At 42.2% G+C, this 22,449-nt stretch overlaps 1 protein-coding gene across 4 annotated transcripts in view; it reads left to right on the top strand.

Annotated features, from left to right (window-relative positions):
• The window catches only part of LOC132881943 (uncharacterized), a 196,140-nt gene that overhangs the window by 119,987 nt on the left and 53,704 nt on the right, over positions 1 to 22,449 (top strand). Inside the window, exon 1 of one of the 4 annotated variants that reach the window (XM_060915033.1) lies at positions 12,477 to 12,561. The exons of the other annotated variants lie outside the window; for them this stretch is intronic. The gene's annotated coding sequence lies outside the window, so the exon portion shown is untranslated. Of the gene's footprint in view, positions 1 to 12,476; positions 12,562 to 22,449 lie in introns of those variants that run through there. 4 annotated transcript variants of the gene reach the window in all.

Raw genomic sequence — 22,449 nt, 5'->3', positions numbered from 1 at the left:
CCGTGGGAGAGGAGAACGCACCACAGATGGGGGCACCTCAGGGCGGATACACGTGGTTTTACATGCAGACTGGCATTATCTGTGTGTCTCTTGTCCCCAATCAAAGGACGGGACACTAAATATACACAGTGAAGCCTTCCCAGGCTCCTATGGGCTCCAGCAGTGTAGCCACCACTTGGGCCTTTGGCCAATGACATTGCCTCCGACCTCTTCAGAAAGTATTTTAAGGTCAATTACAGGGTGCACTGACTTCTGATGGCCTACTGCATTTTAAAAGGCCTTATATTAAAGGTTTATGTGGAAGTCTCGGACAGAGTTGCCTTCACTAAGCCACGGACCATTGTTACCGCATACCCACACACAGATCCACTGAAGACAGTGTGTGGGTGTGTGTTCATGAGCCCGTGCACATACCATATGAAGTTGAAAGAAAGACAATGTGTCTGAGTTCACTTAGTCTCGCATATGGTTTGTACGGTATCTTGTGTTCATTTTGGCAAGTATGTGCTTGATGTATACTGTGAGATTTTTTTTTTTCACAGTTATTCTACTTAAATTGCTGTCATTATATCCAGTCAGAATATCTATCTCTCCGGTGTAGCAATGCAAATCGTGCAGATTATCACAGTCTCTTACCATCTTTACACCTACCAACACAGACCATTATTGACCGTATTCAGTAATGGCCACACATTCAAATGCTCAAATGCAACTTCCAAATAAAGGTAACATTTCACAGTTACTTTGTCAATATTTTTTTTAATTACTCACAGGCTACTTGGCATGTAGTGACACGATTGAATAATCTCAGATTAAAGACTGATCACAATTTTCCCACCATGTTGAATTATTGCCAAAATCTAATTAAGTTATTCCACGAAATCGAGTCGTACATGAGCTGATGGCTGATGAGGTGCGTAGCACCGAGTCGACTATAAGCCATGTATGATGAGATTGAGTGGAATAACTGTTTTATTCTATTCACATTCACTGGATTTTGAGAAACAGCATTTTTATTTTTTTGCAAATTCAGTAAATAAAACATTTCTATAAAATGTCCGACAAAATAATTTCCGCTTAGAATGTAAACAAACCGGTGAAATGACAGTAGCAATTTGTGAAAAATACTCTAATAATAATTATTGAAAAATAAATGTTCTTACCATCAAATACTTTTATTCCATACTTTGTTGCTTTTTTTTTTTTGTATTTTGGGGGGTTTTCGCTTTTCTTCTTCTTCTTCTTTAGGGCTTTTTGGCCGTTGGCAAACCAACTTAAAGGTGCATTACCGCCACCATCTGGGCTGGAGTGTGGAACAGGAGATATTTGGGGGGGATATTGTTTTAGCGAGTTCTGTTTTCTTTTAGCCTGGCAAGCCAGACTAAATGTGAATATTTAGTCTGGTCTCGGTCGTAGACATTTCTGAAGGGTGTGGGTAGGAACAACCCGTTGTCTTTCAAACTGACTCTGTGCGTATAGGCCAACGCTCTGACCAATCAGCGCAAGAGTGACTGTGACGTAGTCAGAGCGACAGAAAGCAGTGAGGGAGCCAGCTGGTAGATCAGACTTTTGCCATAGCCGGTCGGCAAAACAGCGAAAACGTCCTTCTTGAAAAGGAATGAGCGGAGAGCCTCTTCCTGCTCATGTTTCAACGAAAACTCCAAGTCTAATTCTTCTAAAACTGATTCCAAAGCGGAGTCAAACGAGCGCTGTTCAATAGCCGTAGCCATCTTTCCTGTTGTGCTTTCTCCAGCGTCGCGCAGCTTTGTCGTCACTCCTGCAAAAGCCCGCCCAAAGAATCCAAACAAAAACCTTGCGTTGTGATTGGCGGGAACGATTTGATGCCCGGGGTGTGTTGTTGATATGGTCCAAGGCTAGACCCACTTGTAGGCAAAAATATTTTTGGCTGCTAGGCGGGTGGGTCTAGTTTACTAGGCTAGTTTTCTTTTATATACTTGACAACAATTTTCAGGTTTTGTTTTCGAGTAGAATTTTTATTTCGTCCTTGGTTGGTTCAGCAACATGCGCTGCCATTTTGTTTTTCTCTACTCACAGTATATGAGCTGGTAGCCTAGTAGAAGAGTAGTCAATCAGAGCGCACGATTGGTCATATCCAGTGAACGTGGACAGAATAATCATTGATATCTAGCTAGCAGTCACATTCCTGCAGTTGAAATTTCCAACATTTTTACGCTGGCTTTGTTCGGTATAACATTAACATTAGGTTTTGTGTTTTAATCTTAACTTGTCTGAAAGCCATTGCTGATTTACTTTGTCATTCCTCATAAAATACAACAGTGATGGTTTTCATCAGTAACTGTGCCATGCCAGTGTAGAGGAAATTGAGCAACTTGTAGACTGCAATGTATCAGTGTGAACAAAGCAAAAGATGATTGATGTGATTAGGAAGACGGTGATAATCATGCTCCACTGCACATATACAGCGCCACCGCCAAACACCTAAGGTGGGGTTTACATTAGACCGTATCAGCGGATCATCAGATTAACGTTTTTAAAACGATTAGCGTGCACACAGCAACGCCAATACACGATTCCCGTGCACACAGCAACGCCAATACACGGATACGCTCGGCTCCGCAGGCATCCTGCGCTCCAAATCACTCCGCCCTGAACAGCGAGTGTCCTCTGGAGGGTGCGCACTCCGGCCCTGCGCAGCTCACAGAGCGCGCGAGTGAAGCACACGAGCAGTGATTCGGGACTGAGCCGCTGTGTGTGTGATCCTAGTGCATATCGGGCATGCGCGTCACTTACCACTTGCAAGTGGAAGGATGGCAAGCCTAAAGACAATCATAACTACACAATGGGCAGTATTTGCATCAGTATTTGCAGTATTTTCATACTTTTATACTCTTTAATGAAAGGTGATACAAGGCGGAAGTCCACGCCGTTTTTCAGCAGTCGCGTCACATGACCAATGCCAGCAAATCAGGAAGGTGGATGTCACAGTGACTTTGTCCAATGACGACGCCAGCTAGAGCTCAGCACAGCGTATCCGCGTATTCTCAATGTTTACACAGCACCGGACCAGACACGATCTGGATTGAATACGTGGACCCTGGCGGATTCCTGTTTCCCGGCGTTTCCAGGCGTTTTAATGTAAACGGACAGTGCATCCGTGAAGAAAACAAGACAGATACGGTCTAATGTAAACTTGGCCTAAGAGCTCCAAGCCCCTTGGTGTGCATGTTGCAGGAAACCCTCAACACAACTTCCATAGTCAAAACTAAGCTCAGCAGTGTCTTTTTCACCCACACCTCCACCCTCATGTGAAGACGCATTTCTTGGTCATCAGGTATAGGAGTTCCAAAGTCTCAGAGCTCGAGACTTTAAGACAAATAGTGAAAACAGCACACAGAACACCTTTCCCTTCCCACAACTGAGAGCACATATCACAAACACTACATGCACATAGCCAACAGGGTTGCAGATCATCCCTCCCTCCTACTTCTTATATATTTTTAATTAAAAGACTATACAAGGAGATGTATGTGGATTTATGTGCACATATGTGTGAGTTTGTGTGCATTAGGCATGTTTGTACATGACAGTATATCAACTCCTATACTGTATCTGTAATTATTACATCAAGTCAAAAGCAGGATTATTGGTGTAATCCACGCCCTCATCTTCTTTTTCACTCCTCTTCTTTTTTTTCTCTGTATGGTAAGGCCACACACATCAGGAGTGCACCACATGCCACAGTGTAGCAGCTGCAAAAAGTTAAAAATACTCTGCAACCTGCTAAACGGCCTCGTCCTACTCCTTTAAGCTCTCCAGTAAGAAGATGTTCCCGCCACTGACTTCAGGTTTAGATTACATTACTTTTTCCTTTGGCTTGGAGGAACTCAGGGAGGAGATCAGATCATTCAGGGCATAGGCAGGGGTCACCTTGCTTCACTTCCTCGATGAAAGTCATTTCAAATAGCTCTTACTTTCAAATTACTGTTTGACATTTAACATTAATCATGTGTATTAAAATGTGGATGGAAACATTCAGACGCTCATCAGACTGTTAATTCGGCATCAGAGTTCATTCAAATCTGCATGAAAGTTGCATTAGATCCAGGTGCTTTGAGGCTGACAGCTGTAACAGCTGCAATTCAAACTAGCATTTCTCTTGAGGTTGTATACATTTAAAGCCTTGTTCCACGCTGAGAAATGAGAGCCTTGGCAAGTGGCTCGAGCAATATCTCACAATTTCACCACTGTTCCTATTTTAGTGAGCTGGGCCAGTATTAGACCACGAAAGTGAATTGAGATTAAACAGAAAAGAGTCCAGTTCTCTAATCAGAGTGCTGATACAGTTGAGTCTCTTTAAATCCTCCCTACGCCATGTCTGTCTGTCTGTCTGTCTGTCTGTCTGTCTGTCTGTCTTTTGCTTGCTGTCTCTTGATATACACTTGGGTTGCAGTAAATAACCGAAGAACGCAGGTTGCTCTAATGTAAGGATCCTCATGAATAGGATCTTTGAGAAGTAAAATGTTTGCATTGCCGCCACCCCCCCTTCTCTCTCTCTCTCTCTTTTTTTTTCTCAATCACTTTTTTTGGATAATCTGATCTAATGATTATATAACATGATAGTTCTGAAGTCGAATGTTAAAGGTACACATCATGTAGAGAAGGACAAGTACGTAATTGCTGTACAGTGTGAATCATGGCATGTTCAGTCTTCCCAAGCAGGAAGGGTATCACTCTAGCCAGTTCAGCGTGTGCTGGAGTTGTGCTCCAGTCAGCATCTTTACATTATTGGCAGTATTCCTGAAAGGGGATTCTCTGTGGATGTGCTGTTTTCTCTTCTCTGTGTCGCTGTGAACCTGGGAACGTCCTCACTGAGGACCATCACTGCAGAGAGAATAAACATCGCACTGATGCTATGTCCACAACAGGCCTCCCAGCTAGTGTTTGCCCAGAGAACAGTGACGGATAGCAGCCGCTCAGTCCCGCAGTGCAAGCAAATGGCACACCATGGTGCGATGGGCCACTTGAGTGAGCAGTGGACATGAAAGTTGAGATTCATGAACAAAAAGCATGGCCTGATACAGTCAACTGTATCCTTCATGTCAATCAAAAATGGAATGTATTTAACAATATACAGTGCTGCTTGAAAGTTTGTGAACCCTTTAGAATGCTCTATATTTCTGCATAAATATGACCTAAAACAACATCAGATTTTCACGCAAGTCCTAAAAGTACAAACCCCGATTCCAAAAAAGTTGGGAAAAAGTACAAATTGTAAATAAAAACAGAATGCAATAATTTACAAATCTCAAAAACTGATATTGTATTCACAATAGAACATAGACAACATATCAAATGTCGAAAGTGAGACATTTTGAAATTTCATGCCAAATATTGGCTCATTTGAAATTTCATGACAGCAACACATCTCAAAAAAGTTGGGACAGGGGCAATAAGAGGCTGGAAAAGTTAAAGGTACAAAAAGGAACAGCTGGAGGACCAAATTGCAACTCATTAGGTCAATTGGCAATAGGTCATTAACATGACTGGGTATAAAAAGAGCATCTTGGAGTGGCAGCGGCTCTCGGAAGTAAAGATGGGAAGAGGATCACCAATCCCCCTAATTCTGCGCTGACAAATGGAGCAATATCAGAAAGGAGTTCGACAGTGTAAAATTGCAAAGAGTTTGAACATATCATCATCTACAGTGCATAATATCATCAAAAGATTCAGAGAATCTGGAAGAATCTCTGTGCGTAAGGGTCAAGGCCGGAAAACCATACTGGGTGCCCGTGATCTTCGGGCCCTTAGACGGCACTGCATCACATACAGGCATGCTTCTGTATTGGAAATCACAAAATGGGCTCAGGGATATTTCCAGAGAACATTATCTGTGAACACAATTCACCGTGCCATCTGCTGTTGCCAGCTAAAACTCTATAGTTCAGAGAAGAAGCCGTATCTAAACATGATCCAGAAGCGCAGACGTCTTCTCTGGGCCAAGGCTCATTTAAAATGGACTGTGGCAAAGTGGAAAACTGTTCTGTGGTCAGACAAATCAAAATTTGAAGTTCTTTATGGAAATCAGGGATGCCATGTCATTCGAACTGAAGAGGAGAAGGACGACCCAAGTTGTTATCAGCGCTCAGTTCAGAACAGTGGCGGCTGCTGGTTTTTAAAACAGGGGAAGCCCATTTTACGTATTCATCGTAAAACCTGTAGGCCGGATATCAAAGCATAGAAAGGTGTGCCCCATTAGCATAGTGAACTAGACAACCCTACCTAGTGGCAGAAAGTATTTTTGCTTGTACATTTCATGTTATAGTCTGGCTTGCCAGGCTAGTGCCTCATATCCTTAATCAAAAATATCAAACATCCAAAAATCACTGGCTATTCAACAAAGAGCCTTGAACAATCATACCCTGATATGCAACACAGAGTCTTTAACACAACACCCAGCTGTGCAACACATCCTTGAACATCTTCTGCAACACAGTCTGGAAATTCATAACCAGGTAGGCTATGCAACACACAGAACCTTGAATATCATACCCAGGTATAACCTATAACACAGAGCCCACCATTCTCTTAACATTACTGAACAATATACACACTTCAGATTCATGAACATTATATGATGCACACTATTTATACACAAATTCTGCCCTCCGCTCCTTTTCCAGAAAATGGTCTGTGACGCTGTCATACTAGCTGGTTGTGCTTTCCAGAGACTTCACCAATTTCTGTTAGCAGCTAGCACTGCAGATCCCAATAAGGCTCAAGCTAGCCTACAACCAGATTGAACTACAAATGAAATAAACGAGTGAATTCATGAATGATCAAACTGATAGAATGGATGAAAGTTAACAGAGCGCAACGAGTAATATTTACATTTATTTACAGAGTAATGTACAGAGACATCAATGAGAAGAAACGTTTATATGAAAAGAAATTCGGACAGCACTTTGGCACACGACTACACTTTCTCAACATCCGCTAGGGACTGATCATACTTCCGTGTTCCTCACCGACGCCGAAGTACAGAGCCCGCCCTCCTCACTACCTCCAATAATCCTTCATCAGCCCGACTTCTTGTCCCTCCCACTGTCTCGTTTAGTCCCAGAGAAGCCCGGCTTCCCTGGAAGTGACGATTTTGTCGATTTTAACCAATAACAACTAGCCGAAATTGGCTGTTCAGAGCCCTCTCATAGACTGCAACGGATACCCGGCTGCCAGCACATAGAGCCCATTGAAATAAGAAAGGTTACAGCCAGTGTTGCCAGATTGGGCTGTTTTAAGTGCATTTTAGCGGGTTTTGAACATATTTTGGCTGGAAAACGTCAGCAGTATCTGGCAACGCTGGTTACAGCCTGGCAGCAAAGGTGATTCTCGTAGCGAACTGCAAGTTCGTCAGACATCACTCAAATAAGTTACAGGATAGTTATGAACGTAAATACAATCTTGGGCATATATTATGTTATGCAAGTTATTGTTTTAATGAGAATTCAACGTCATAGATGCCGCAGTTTGGGGAGAGAATTTTAGGGGAAGCTCGGCTTCCCTTGTTGTCTCTGAGAAATCGCCCCTGGTTCAGAAGCCTGCATCTCTGATGGTATGGGGTTGCATTAGTGCGTGTAGCATGGACAGCTTACACATCTGGAAAGACACCATCAATGCTGAAAGGTATATCCAGGTTCTAGAGCAACATATGCTCCCATCCAGACGACGTCTCTTTCAGGGAAGACCTTGCATTTTCCAACATGACAATGCCAAACCACATACTGCATCAATTACAGCATCATGGCTGCGTAGAAGAAGGGTCCGGGTACTGAACTGGCCAGCCTGCAGTCCAGATCTTTCACCCATAGAAAACATTTGGCGCATCATAAAACGGAAGATACGACAAAAAAGACCTAAGACAGTTGAGCAACTAGAATCCTACATTAGACAAGAATGGGTTAACATTCCTATCCCTAAACTTGAGCAACTTGTCTCCTCAGTCCCCAGACGTTTACAGACTGTTGTAAAGAGAAAAGGGGATGTCTCACAGTGGTAAACATGTCCTTGTCCCAACTTTTTTGAGATGTGTTGTTGTCATGAAATTGAAAATCACCTAATTTTTCTCTTTAAATGCTACATTTTCTCAGTTTAAACATTTGATATGTCATCTACAGTGGGGCAAAAAAGTATTTAGTCAGTCACCAATTGTGCAAGTTCTCCCACTTAAAAAGATGAGAGAGGCCTGTAATTTTCATCATAGGTATACCTCAACTATGAGAGACAAAATGAGAAAAAAAATCCAGAAAATCACACTGTCTGATTTTTAAAGAATTTATTTGCAAATTACGGTGGAAAATAAGTATTTGGTCAATAACAAAAGTTCATCTCAATACTTTGTTATATACCCTTTGTTGGCAATGACAGAGGTCAAACGTTTTCTGTAAGTCTTCTCAAGGTTTTCACACACTGTTGCTGGTATTTTGGCCCATTCCTCCATACAGATCTCCTCTAGAGCAGTGATGTTTTGGGGCTGTCGCTGGGCAACACGGACTTTCAACTCCCTCCAAAGATTTTCTATGGGGTTGAGATCTGGAGACTGGCTAGGCCACTCCAGGACCTTGAAATGCTTCTTACGAAGCCACTCCTTCGTTGCCCAGGCGGTGCGTTTGAGATCATTGTCATGCTGAAAGACCCAGCCACGTTTCATCTTCGATGCCCTTGCTGATGGAAGGAGGTTTTCACTCAAAATCTCATGATACATGGCCCCATTCATTCTTTCCTTTACACGGATCAGTCGTCCTGGTCCCTTTGCAGAAAAACAGTCCCAAAGCATGATGTTTCCACCCCCATGCTTCACAGTAGGTATGGTGTTCTTTGGACGCAACTCAGCATTCTTTCTCCTCCAAACACGACAAGTTGAGTTTTTACCAAAAAGTTCTATTTTGGTTTCATCTGACCATATGACATTCTCCCTATCCTCTTCTGGATCATCCAAATGGTCTCTAGCAAACTTCAGACGGGCCTGGACATGTACTGGCTTAAGCAGGGGGACACGTCTGGCACTGCAGGATTTGAGTCCCTGGCGGCGTAGTGTGTTACTGATGGTAGCCTTTGTTACTTTGGTCCCAGCTCTCTGCAGGTCATCCACTTGGTCCCCCCGTGTGGTTCTGGGATTTTTGCTCACCGTTCTTGTGATCATTTTGACCCCACGGGGTGAGATCTTGCGTGGAGCCCCAGATCGAGGGAGATCATCAGTGGTCTTGTATGTCTTCCATTTTTTAATAATTGCTCCCACAGTTGATTTCTTCACACCAAGCTGCTTACCTATTGCAGATTCAGTCTTCCCAGCCTGGTGCAGGTCTACAATTTTGTTTCTGGTGTCCTTTGACAGCTCTTTGGTCTTGGCCATAGTGGAGTTTGGAGTGTGACTGTTTGAGGTTGTGGACAGGTGTCTTTTATACTGATAACGAGTTCAAACAGGTGCCATTAATACAGGTAACGAGTGGAGGACAGAGGAGCCTCTTAAAGAAGTTGTTACAGGTCTGTGAGAGCCAGAAATCTTGCTTGTTTGTAGGTGACCAAATACTTATTTTACCGAGGAATTTACCAATTAATTCATTAAAAATCCTACAATGTGATTTCCTGGATTATTTCCCCCCATTCTGTCTCTCATAGTTGAAGTGTACCTATGATGAAAATTACAGGCCTCTCTCATCTTTTTAAGTGGGAGAACTTGCACAACTGGTGGCTGACTAAATACTTTTTTGCCCCACTGTATGTTCTATTCTGAATAAAATATGGAATTTTGAAACTTCCACATCATTGCATTCCGATTTTATTTACAATTTGTACTTTGTCCCAACTTTTTTGGAATCGGGGTTGTAGATAAAGAGAACCCAGTTAAACAAATGAGACAAAAATATTATACTTGGTCATTTATTTATTGAGGAAAATGATCCAATATTACATATCTGTGAGTGGCAAAAGTATGTGAACCTTTGCTTTCAGTATCTGGTGTGACCCCCTTGTGCAGCAATAACTGCAACTAAATGTTTCTGGTAACTGTTGATCAGTCCTGCACACCGGCTTGGAGGAATTTTAGCCCATTCCTCTGTACAGAACAGCTTCAACTCTGGGATGTTGGTGGGTTTCCTCACATGAACTGCTCGCTTCAGGTCCTTCCACAACATTTCGATTGGATTAAGGTCAGGACTTTGACTTGGCCATTCCACAACATTAACTTTATTCTTCTTTAACCATTCTTTGGTAGAACGACTTGTGTGCTTAGGGTCGTTGTCTTGCTGCATGACCCACCTTCTCTTGAGATTCAGTTCATGGACAGACGTCCTGACATTTTCCTTTAGAATTCGCTGGTATATTTCAGAATTCATTGTTCCATCAATGATGCAAGCCGTCCTGGCCCAGATGCAGCAAAACAGGCCCAAACCATGATACTACCACCACCATGTTTCACAGATGGGACAAGGTTCTTATGCTGGAATGCAGTGTTTTCCTTTCTCCAAACATAACGCTTCTCATTTAAACCAAAAAGTTCTATTTTGGTCTCATCCGTCCACAAAACATTTTTCCAATAACCTTATGGCTTGTCCACGTGATCTTTAGCAAACTGCAGACGAGCAGCAATGTTCTTTTTGGAGAGCAGTGGCTTTCGCCTTGCAACCCTGCCATGCACACCATTGTCGTTCAGTGTTCTCCTGATGGTGGACTCATGAACATTAGCCAATGTGAGGGAGGCCTTCAGTTGCTTAGAAGTTACCCTGGGGTCCTTTGTGACCTCGCCGACTATTACACGCCTTGCTCTTGGAGTGATCTTTGTTGGTCGACCACTCCTGGGGAGGGTAACAATGGTCTTGAATTTCTTCCATTTGTACACAATCTGTCTGACTGTGGATTGGTGGAGTCCAAACTCTTTAGAGATGGTTTTGTAACCTTTTCCAGCCTGATGAGCATCAACAACACTTTTTCTGAAGTCCTCAGAAATCTCCTTTGTTCATGCCATGATACATTTCCACAAACATGTGTTGTGAAGATCAGACTTTGATAGATCCCTGTTCTTTAAATAAAACAGGGTGCCCACTCACACCTGATTGTCATCCCATTGATTGAAAACACCTGACTCTAATTTCACCTTCAAATTAACTGCTAATCCTAGAGGTTCACATACTTTTGCCACTCACAGATATGTAATATCAAGTCAAGGCAACTTTATTGTTAAATATGCTATACATGCTCGACATACAGCACAGATGAAATTTCAGTCCTCTCTGACCCATGGTGCAAACAGGCAATGCAATAAATAAAAATAGAATAATTGAAAAAACAAAAATATAAACAGTATAAACACTCTAGATAAGAACTAGACATAGACTAAACCAGGGGTTCCCAAACTTTTCCATGCCAAGGCCCCCAAACAGCATTAGCTTCTGGCCAGGGACCCCCTTTGCAAATCCACAGACAATGCTACAAAATATGTAAAGAAACATCAACTTTTAGAATGTTTTCTCTTTTATTCAATATTCAATAATTGTTAAATTTGTTTAGCATAAGAATATTATTAACTAACGTTTTCAACACAAATATTTTCGCACTGAACAATAAACTTTTCAACAAACTGTTGATAAGAACAGCATAAAAGAAATCAAACCACTCTCAATTGTGTGTGTGTGTGTGTGTGTGTGTGTGTGTGTGTGTGTGTGTGTGTGTGTCTGGGAGTGACAGACGGTTTACACTAGTGGGAGGGATGGGCTTGGTGGCTCCTACATAGTTTTCCTGGGCTTAATCTCCATCAGTGCCATACGCATGTCATTGTCCACATGTAGACGTGCCCTATGTTTGGTTTTGAGTACCTTTAAAGTTGAAAAGCCAGACTCACACAAGTAGGTTGTTGCAAAAGGGAGAAGGCATTTCAATGCCCTGTCAGCCAAGCTGGGATAGTCCTTTCTTACATGTAGCCAGTAGTTAGACAGGGGAAGAGCCTCAAAGTCCATTTTTAAATCCCCTGAGTTTGTCATCTCAATCAGCTCCTCCTGTGACTTTAAGTCCAGACTAGAACCGACACCAGGGGCAAAGGGGTTCCTAACCCAGTTTAAATGTGTGTTTTCGAGGTCAGGGAAATAGTCTTTGAAATATCCTTGGAGGTGCTCCAGGTGGGACTGGCTCAATGGAGAGACGGAGCCCAAACCATCACATGACAGCAGCTCCTGGTGAAGTAGTGGGAACATTTCTGTAACTCCCTCCTGGAGCTTGTTTGACCACAGCATGATCTTTTTGGAAAAAGCACGCACTTTGTCTTGCACCTGGAGTATGCACGTGTCACGTCCTTGCATGCTTTGATTCAGTACATTTAGATGCTGGAAAATGTCTGACATGTATGCAAGTTTGCGGATCCAGGTTGCATCGGTGAACTGATCTGCCAGCTGATGCTTTTCAGATGAGAGGAACTCTGCAACCTCCCTCCGCAGCTCATAGACACGGTTCAAAACTGCGCCCCGTGACAGCCAGCGCATGTTCGAGTGAAGCAGCAGCCCCTCAAAACGAGCACCCATCTCATTACAAAGCAGGGTAAGTAGTCTGTGTTTCATGGGACGGGCTTTAATAAAATTCACTACTTGTATAACCTCCTGTAGTACCTGATTCAACTCGTTATCCATCCTTTTTGTGACCAGTGCCTCGCGATGGAGCATGCAGTGTGTGGCCACTACATGCGGGGCCTTCTGCTTAATGAGAGCGGTCACTCCACTGATCTTCCCGGTCATTGCCGCGGCTCCGTCCGAACACACCCCCACACAACGGGTCCAGTCCAATCCGTTAGACTCGATGTAATCGTCCAAAACTTGAAAAATGTCTTTCCCAGTAGTTCTTCTTTCAAGTGCTTTACAAAATAATATTTCCTCCACAAATCTTTCCTGTGAAATAAATCTGATGTACACAAGCAGTTGGGCCTCACTGGATAAATCTGTGCTCTCATCCAGCTGAAGTGCGAAGTATTCGCTGGCTCTCACCTGCTGCAACAGCTGAGCAGATACGTCTTGAACCATGTCACCAATCCGTCGGCTCACGGTGTTATCAGAGAGTGGGACAGCATCATTTTTTTTGGCAGCATCCTCACCAAGCAATTCTCGGACAATGTCTTTGGTGGCTGGTAAAATCAAATCTTCTCCAATTGAGTGAGGTTTTTTAGCATGAGCAATGTGGTACGAGGCTAAAACTGATGCCTTCAGGGCCCGCTCGGGGACAGTAGCTTGCTGGGTGAATGCAGCAGGTTGCCTGACCAAATGCTCTTCTTTGCGCCTGAAGAAATCTACTGTTTTATCGGCATCTGTCGGATGTTTTTGTACCAAGTGACGCTGAAGTTTCGAAGGTTTTAAGCACTCGTTTGACAGGGTCTCCAGACAGAGGACGCATTTCGGGCAATCATGGCCATTTTTCTGTATGGCTGTAAAGCCATACTTAATGTATGCTGCCTCATATTTTCAGATTTTAGTTGGCCAGGACTTCTTAGTTTTTTTCGCAGCAGTGTCCTCCACAGCAGGACTGTTGGTTTGTTCCTTCGGTCTCTTCTTCAAAAACCTGTCCATTTTGCGCTAGCAATACGCTAGCTTGAGGAGCAAAGCAGCTTGATAAATGGTGCAAACCTCAACGTCACAGGCAATCGGAGAGATGAGCATGGCAAACAACGTTTCGATATGATATATTATTCTTAATAATTATCTCATCTCATTATCTGTAGCCGCTTTATCCTGTTCTACAGGGTCGCAGGCAAGCTGGAGCCTATCCCAGCTGACTACGGGCGAAAGGCGGGGTACACCCTGGACAAGTCGCCAGGTCATTAATAATTATATTTTATAATAATGATTAAAAAACTAATTACAATATATTTAATAATAATTATTAAAAATATATTTTTTTTCGCAATTTTTTTGTTATCGTCCCTCCAACTTTCTGAGGCCCCCCAGCACCCCCTGGCGGCCCCCCAGGGGGCCGTGGCCCCCACTTTGAAAACCACTGGACTAAACACTCATAAACAAATGATATAAACAGTATAAACACTCTAGATAAGAACTAGACATAGACTAAACACTCAAACAAACGATATAAACAGTATAAACACTCTAGATAAGAACTAGACATACCATAGACTAAACACTCATAAACAAACGATATAAACAGTATAAACACTCTAGATAAGAACTAGACATAGACTAAACACTCTCACACACACACACACACACACACACGTAAATTGGTGCAAATAAACAGTCAAGGGCACTTGAGGTATAGCAGGTAAACATGAAATAGGCAGTATAAACAATAAACTAATGGCTGTTAAGGTGAGGTAGTGCGGAATAGTGCAAATGAGCGAGGTAAAGTGAAATGTGCGGTCCCTGAGTTCAGTGTGTTAATGAATGTTGAGTGTGTGTGTGTGTGTGTGTGTTGGGGGGGGAACTGTGAGGGTGACATGTCAGATGCTGAAGGGGGGGCAGGGGGGTGTGCGGGCAGAATCTGTGGCAGGGGGCAGAGGGGGGAGGAGGGGCAGAACAGGGAGGGAGTTGAGCCTCCTGACCGCCTGGTGAAAGAAACTGTCCTTGAGCCTGCTGGTTTTGGCCCGGAGACTCCGCAGTCTCCTCCCCGACGGCAGCAGGCTGAAGAGGCTGTGAGATGCGTGGGTGGGGTCACCTGCAATCCTGATGGCTTTGCGGGTGAGGCGGGAGTTATAGACATCCATTAGAGAAGGGAGAGAGACACCAATGATCCTCTCAGCTGCTCTCACGATGCGCTGCAGAGTCTTGCAGCAGGACACGGTGCAGGCGCCGTACCACGCGGTGATGCAGCTGGTCAGGATGTTCTCGATGGTGCCTCTGTAGAAAGTGTGCATGATGGGGGCCAGGACTCTTGCTCTCTTCAGTTTGCAGAGGAAGTACAGACGCTGTTGGGCTTTTTTGGCCAGTGATGAAGTGTTGCTGCTCCAGGACAGGTCTTCAGAGATGTGCACACCCAGAAACTTGGATTATTTTCCTCAATAAATAAATGACCAAGTATAATATTTTTGTCTCATTTGTTTAACTGGGTTCTCTTTATCTACTTTTAGGACTTGTGTGAAAATCTGATAATGTTTTTGGTCATATTTATGCAGAAATCTAGAAAATTCTAAAGGGTTCACAAACTTTCAAGCTCCACTGTAACGTAGTTTAACTTAAACGAAATTTGTCAACCATAAAATGTTTTCTTATTTGGGGTGGAGTGGTTATCAGGGTCATCTCACAGCATGAAGGTTCCTGGTTCTTACCTCATGGCCAACAGGGGCCTTTCTGTGTGGAGTTTGCATGTTCTCTACGTGTCTGCATGGGTTTCCTCCAGGTGCTCTGGTTTCCCCCACGGTTCAAAGACATGCAGATTAGGCCGAAATACCCAGCCACTGGAGTTGCACAAGCCAGTGCATATTTAGCGCTGGTCCCAAGCCCGGAGAGATTGAGGAGGGTTGCGTCAGGAAGGGCATCCATTATAAAACCTATGCCAAATCAAATATGCAGATCATAAATTGGGAAGAATGATCTGCTGTGGTGACCCCTAACAGGAGCAGCCAGAAAAAGAAGAAGAATTAGGGTATAAGAATTATTTCTGTAAAACACTGGTTTTAAGGTAATCAGCACCTCCATAAATCATATTTTATGATGCCTGTCCTCGGGAGAATAGCAGTTCTGAACCTCTTCCTGCAACGTCTAACAAGTGTGGAGACATTCATCGAAGGATCCTGGACTTTCCACTATACAGAACACTTTGAGCTCTTTTATAGACTTAGATTAGTGTATGCACTGTAAACCTCGCAAGTTGTGATCTTTTGGTTTGTCTTTGCCTCCCACATCTGCGTCACTGGGTGGAGATTTTTTTCTTTTGAATTTTTTGTGATTGCTTTGATTGTGCTTAATGCTATTTTAACTGCCTTTGTAATTTTTTAATCCATGAACTGATTTGTGCAGATCAACAACCATCAGTCTGTTCTGTGTTGAAAGTTCTCTGATTTCCCTCATGGCAATGGATGACAAAAAGATGTCAGATGTGTGCAGTCTCATATTTGGCCATTTCACATGTCTGAGAGCAATCAAAAATAATTTTAGGATTTAATTTATTTTCTAGGATGATTGAAACTATTTGCATTTATGGACACGTCACATATTTCTGAGTTATCATGGGTACTTTTTCTGTATGTTTTCTGTCTGCCTGTCTGTCAATCGAGCTCATTCGATCGCCGCATCTGTTATTTTATCAATGATCAATTCAGGTAGCTTTGCTGTATTGGTCAAATAAGCACAGCTCTAAGTTAAATTCTGAAATATACCCAAAACAGTAACAATAATAGGGATGTGGTTGGTCTGGTTTATGTCTCTTTCTCTCTATTTTCTTCTCACTCCAGTTCTTTCTTTACTCTTTTCCCATAAGTTTACTGGTTCACAGACTGTGTCCAAACCTTGAGCTATAAAATGCACTCTTAACTACGTACACAGTCATTTCCACAAATGCAAACATGCTTATTCACACACTCACTCTTAAACACACACATCTCCAACCTAAACCCTGACCTGGATATTAGATAAAACTTGGGGAATTTGTGCTTGAGGGGTTTTATTTGTCACCCCATGCTGTCGATGTGTCATATATTTGTCCCACTGTGCCAACATCTTTAATTTGGTGTGGATTTATTTTATGACTCTACACACATATACATACACACTGCCAGCATCAACATGGCCCAGAACAACCTGAACTACTCAGCGCACACACACACACACACACACACACACACACACACACAGGCCACTGGCAGTGGTTTCCCTGGTGACAGCCAGCTAAACCTCGCCAACGGGCTGCAGTAAATGCCATGGAGAGCGTGTGGAATTCTCCGACTGTCACAGGTGGCTCCAGGCTGAATGGCCACTGTGCAATCTGTGCAATGAAACTCATTATGACAGATAATCTCCCACAGTACCGTTTATGGCATGGATGACATGTTTGGTAGGTGACACTATTCTGTGGATACAACACTCAAACTTTCAGCTAGATCATGTCAAACCAAAGGCCAGTCTGTGTGTAAATAAGTCTTCACTTATTTACTTTTGTCTTTGCCATTTTCCCAGTTTACTTGCAACTAAATTCTACCTGAAGACAACCACCTAATCTTTTTCAAATTGCTGCTTGGGCAATGTCACATACCTAGGAGCAGAGTGTAAAGTCCCCTATTCTGTATACATTAGCAGTGAAACACAGTCCAACTATCTGTGTATCAATGCTCTAAATATTTATGCCTATGTACATATTTACCGGCGAGTGGCCTAGTGGTTAGCGTGTCTGCCTCTCGATCACGAGTTCTACTCACAGTTGGATCATACCAAAGACCATCATAAAAATGGTGCCTACTGCCATCTGGCAAGGCACGCTGCAATACAGATGCGAGTGGGGAGTCAAACTCTCGCAGTTACCAGAGGACTAGCCCCCTACTGTAACCCTAGCTATGTAATATAGGCAAGAGACCGAGGGCTACGAAACGGAGATCGGCGCCGCCAAACGCGCCATGAATGGTGCAGGAAGGGCTTTGACTTGACATATTTAGATTTAAACTGGAAGGTCTGACGCACACATGTTTTGTTTGTTTGTTTCAGTTTATTGTATACTCTGCCACTGTGTCGTTTTTCATTCACAAATTATAAAAAATACCAATTTCCAGAAGATAAACCTGATTCATCTCCTCAACAAGATAAGACAATAAACATTATTTGGCCAAATGTTTCTGGACACATGACCATCACTCTCATATTTGCTTGTTGAACACCCCATTCCAGGTTTAGTTTCCTTTTTAGCATCTCACTCTTCTGGGAAGGCTTTCCACTAGATCTTGGAGCATGGCTGTGGGGATTTGTGCTCATTCAGCACCAAAAGCATACATAAAAAGACATCCTATACAACTGTGTACTTTCAACTTTGAGGCAGCAGTTTGGTAATGATCCACATGGGTTTCATGGTCAGATGTCCACATGCGTTTAGCTTTTAGCCATATAATATATTTTATTAGCTGAATGATTATTTTTTGGAGAGCCTAGCAGAGCTCTGATGCACAATCACTGTTAACTTGTTTCCTTTGTCCAGTGCTAACCTTTTGGGATTGTTTCATCCATTGTGTTTTTGTGTTGTAGCTATGGTGGGAAGTTTGCCCAAACCTGGCAACCCTACCCACAAGTTTGAATTTTTTTGTTGTTAGTTTCATCCTCCAGTATTGACACATCTAGTGTCAATGTGAAGTTTTCCAGCAAACTTTCTAAACAAGCAAAAACATTAGTGCATCTTCTATTACTATCTGACTTTGTATAAGTTTAGAACACATTATCTGTTCAATCCAAATGGCATACTCATTATTTAATCCACAACAAAGGTGCACAACTGATTGGTGCCATTCTGATTACCACGGGGAGAAGTAGACCAGGCTTTTTCACACTCCTGGACACAGATGGCTGTAGTAGCTTTCAGATTCAAACAACCTAATTCATTTTTTTAGTTGCGTGGTCATTAATGAAGTGGAACAAATGCTGGAAATTTGCTCTCGATGGGATTGTTTGCCATTTGACAATTAAAGGGTAAGATCAGACACTAACAAAATATGTAAAAAGAAAGAGTTCAAGTTTAACTTGCTATTTTTTCACATACATATATATATATATGTGTGTATTATATTAATCGCAGTGTTGTTACTGCAGTATGAGGTGTATTGTGTATTATTTAGTCTTATATAATGCTCCTCACACCACTTAAACTTCCGACTTACATTTGAGCAGTCAAATCATTCAAATGTGTTTTCTTTTAAAATAATCAATATACTGTACGTGTACATTATGTTTTTCTATCTAATCTTTACTCTGTATTTCTAGAAACCCTGGGGATTTCTGCGGTGGGTCCTGTTGCTATAAATCTGATATATTGTACAATGTCTCTCTGATCATAGACTATTTTGATCCGTAATCAAGAAAATGTCTGAAATCTAACTGTCTGAATGTGCAGTTAGATGCAGTAAGGCACAGTGTCATGCAAGTGTATTTTCAGAGAAATAAGGAAAGCTCCCTTTCCATTCATAATCGACTTCATTTGTGTGATGGCAAGAGGTTTTCAATGTGCTTGAATGTTTATTTGTAAGGCAGATAAAATAGAAACTAAAACATGTGTTAAAGCATTTTGTTTATTATTGTGACCAGTGTCAGAATTTCCTTTGAAGTCTTTTGAATCACATCTGATGCATCAGCCATTGGCCAACTATTTTATTCTCTTTTTCAAGCTTCTGAAATGCTCAGACAGCTCATTAGAGCCCCTAGTGGCTGTAATAGGTATCACCCTGCAATCTCAGCACTGTAAAATACTTTCCCTGCCTTTGTCCATGAGCTTTCAGTGACAGCCTCGTATAATCACACTGTTTTCTTTGAGCTCTTTCTCCATTCACTGTTTTAGATGTATTTATCAGCTATGTTATCACAGCAAAGTGAAATTGCACCCCTGGAGCTTGTGGATGACTGCAAGATTCAAATCATGAGACCGCATTTAAGATGGCATGTTTTTCTCTGGCTTGAGGAGATTATCGTCCTTAAACAATAAAGAGGGCAGCAATTAAAGGATTCTTTTCTCCTTTCTTCTTTCTTTCTTCCTAAGTCCAGGCATGTGTCTTTCCTTTCACCACATGTGGAATGGAGGCTGATGATGATGACAGTCTGGAACTGTAAATGCTCTTTTTGTGGTGCTGTGTTAATCTGACACCATTATGCCATTGAAAAGACTGCGTGTCTGTGAGGATGTGTTAATGAGCTGGTACAGAACCATAACGCTCTTGGTACATTTGCAAGCCATACACACGTCTTCATTCATCCCTCTCTCATCTTCATCCTTTCACTTTTTCACTTTCCTGTCAGTTTCTGCCTTGCCAGAGTCGTTTAATTCATGTTTGTTTCCTAACAGTCATATGGATGCGTTCCGTAATTTCCCAATGAATACATTGAATGTACTCAGATTAGTAGTGAACATAGCACATTTCCTAGCTACTACACATATAACAGCTCAGGTTTGAAGACCAACTTGACATTTGTGTCCACCGAATTGGGTTGTGACTTGCTGCCTATTTACACAATGTGCAGTATCACAGTTGTATATGTGATATGATGTTCACTTTATTTGGGATTAGGTAATCATGGAGTCTTTATAAATCCAGTGTTAGAACGCTAATACACTCAGCAATGCATCACTGTAGCCAGCTATTGTATACCTTTCATTTAGTATAGGTAATCGTATGGGGCCGAGTAAAATTAAGGATTAATTTCACGAGTGATTTCGAAGTTTTGAAAATTGCCCGAGTCGCGAAGCGACAAGGGCAAATTTCAAAACTTTGAAATCATGAGTGAAATTGATCCTTAATTTTACGAGGAACCATGCAATTACTTGTTTATAACATAAAGGGCCAAATTCATACTTCGGAAGCCATTCAAGTTCACAACATTTGTCATTCAGGTTTTCTGAACCAATCAGAGCGCAACACTATCTTGCACGTTTGAATCAGTTTCTAAAGCGTTCCTTGTTTCGCAAATCTCTCGCTTTTCCTTTGAGGACTTTTCGTGATTCTTGAAAAGTAACATCTTTCAGGATTGATCCCGGATATTTCTCTTGTCTCAGATGCCGATCCAATGCTGCCTGCATTACTTTAAGAGAGTCTGGTTCGTAGTTTTCCCCATTTTCTTTCCTCACTTCTGCATAAAACTGCGATAGCACCTTGTCTAACTCACAGCATTCATATGCCACTAGAGAGTCGTTTATTTGTCTTTCAGCGGCCCGTTTCTTAAACACGGAAAGCCAAAAATTCGTACTTTTTTGGTATTTTCATTTTCACTTGCAGCTTTCAATTGGTTTGTCATTTCTTCGTCAAATATAGCAAAACGCGGCATTGCTGAATCAGCAGAGTCAGCCATTTTGTTGACAAAATTTGCTAATTTTTGTAACCGTAACTAAGCAACGAACTAGCCAATAGCATTTCAGAAATACAGCCCCGTGTTAAGGAAAATAGCCCTCCTTGATTGACCATTCAGAATTGAGTAATTTGGCCCTGTGTATTATAGTCATTTTTATCATTCATCCTAATTTGAATTTTTTTTTTAAGATTTTTTGGGGGCTTTTTTCACCTTTATTGGATACGACAGTGTAGAGACAGGAAATGAGCTGGAGAAAGACAGGGAGGGATCGGGAAATGACCTCGGGTCAGAATCGAACCCGGGTCCCCAGATTTATGGTATGGCACCTTAGTCGACTGAGCCATGATGCCCCTCTAATTTGAAAACTTATTACTGTTATTATTCCATCCATCCATTATCCGTAACCGCTAATCCTGTGCAGCATCACAGGTAAGCTGGAGCCTATCCCAGCCGACTATGGGCAAGAGGTGAGGTACACCCTGGACACGTCACCAGATCATTGCAGGGCTCACACATAGAGACAAACAACCATTCACACCTCAATTTAGAGTCACCAATTAGCCTAACCTGCATGTCTTTGGATTATGGGGGAAACCAGAGCACCCGGAGGAAACCCACGCAGACACGGGGAGAACATGTAAACTCCACACAGAAAAGCCCCTGTCGGCCACTGGGCTCGAACCCAGGACCTTCTTGCTGTGAGGTGACACAGCGCTAACCACTACACCACTGTGCCTTTTATTATTATTATTATTATTTGGTACGAACACTCCAAATAGAATTCCAATAACAAAATGTCAACTTTAACAGAATAAAAAAATCATTTACTTACAATGTCATGGGGCTCCTTTAAAAGTTTTTCTAGTGAAGCATTAACTGCCTCAAATTTCATACTCTCAATCATTTTCTCTGGCTGGACGACAGTGAAATGTCTTCTTTGTACAGTAGTTAATTGTTCGGGGTTATGCAAACACACATCATGGTGTGTGAGGGAGAGTTTGGGGAGAACAAAAAGAGATCAGTGCTTGGATGAAGCTGTGCTCCTTTGAGTTGTGCTTTAATTTTAGCCGTCATCTGCATACCATGCAAGCAATGTGTGTGACTACAGTTTTATAGCAGGAAAGTAATTAGCTTCAGAGCATTTCAATAAAGGTGCATGTGCAAGATTTATGTGCAATGAAGGAAATGAAATAAGGAAACTTTTTTTTTTCTACTAAGCAGATTTTTTTTTTTTTTGTCGTTTTTGTTGTCATAATGTATTCATTTTCCATTGCAGTGTGTGCTCCATAATTGTATCTTTTCAGGGCACATATCATTTCTCCCATGCTTCAGTCAGCCTGAATAAATATGGCCTTTGTAAAAAAAAAACAAAAAACAAAAAAAAAACGATTAAAGTCTCAACTGTCTCTTCGTGACAGTGTGCGTGCCCTGGTTTGGCTTGGCCCTGGCTGGCTAGACAGAG

This window comes from Neoarius graeffei, chromosome 2 (genome assembly GCF_027579695.1).
Source record: "Neoarius graeffei isolate fNeoGra1 chromosome 2, fNeoGra1.pri, whole genome shotgun sequence".
NCBI lineage: Eukaryota > Metazoa > Chordata > Actinopteri > Siluriformes > Ariidae > Neoarius > Neoarius graeffei.
Note: the sequence above shows the minus strand (reverse complement) of the source record. Positions and strands in the feature narration are given on the sequence as shown.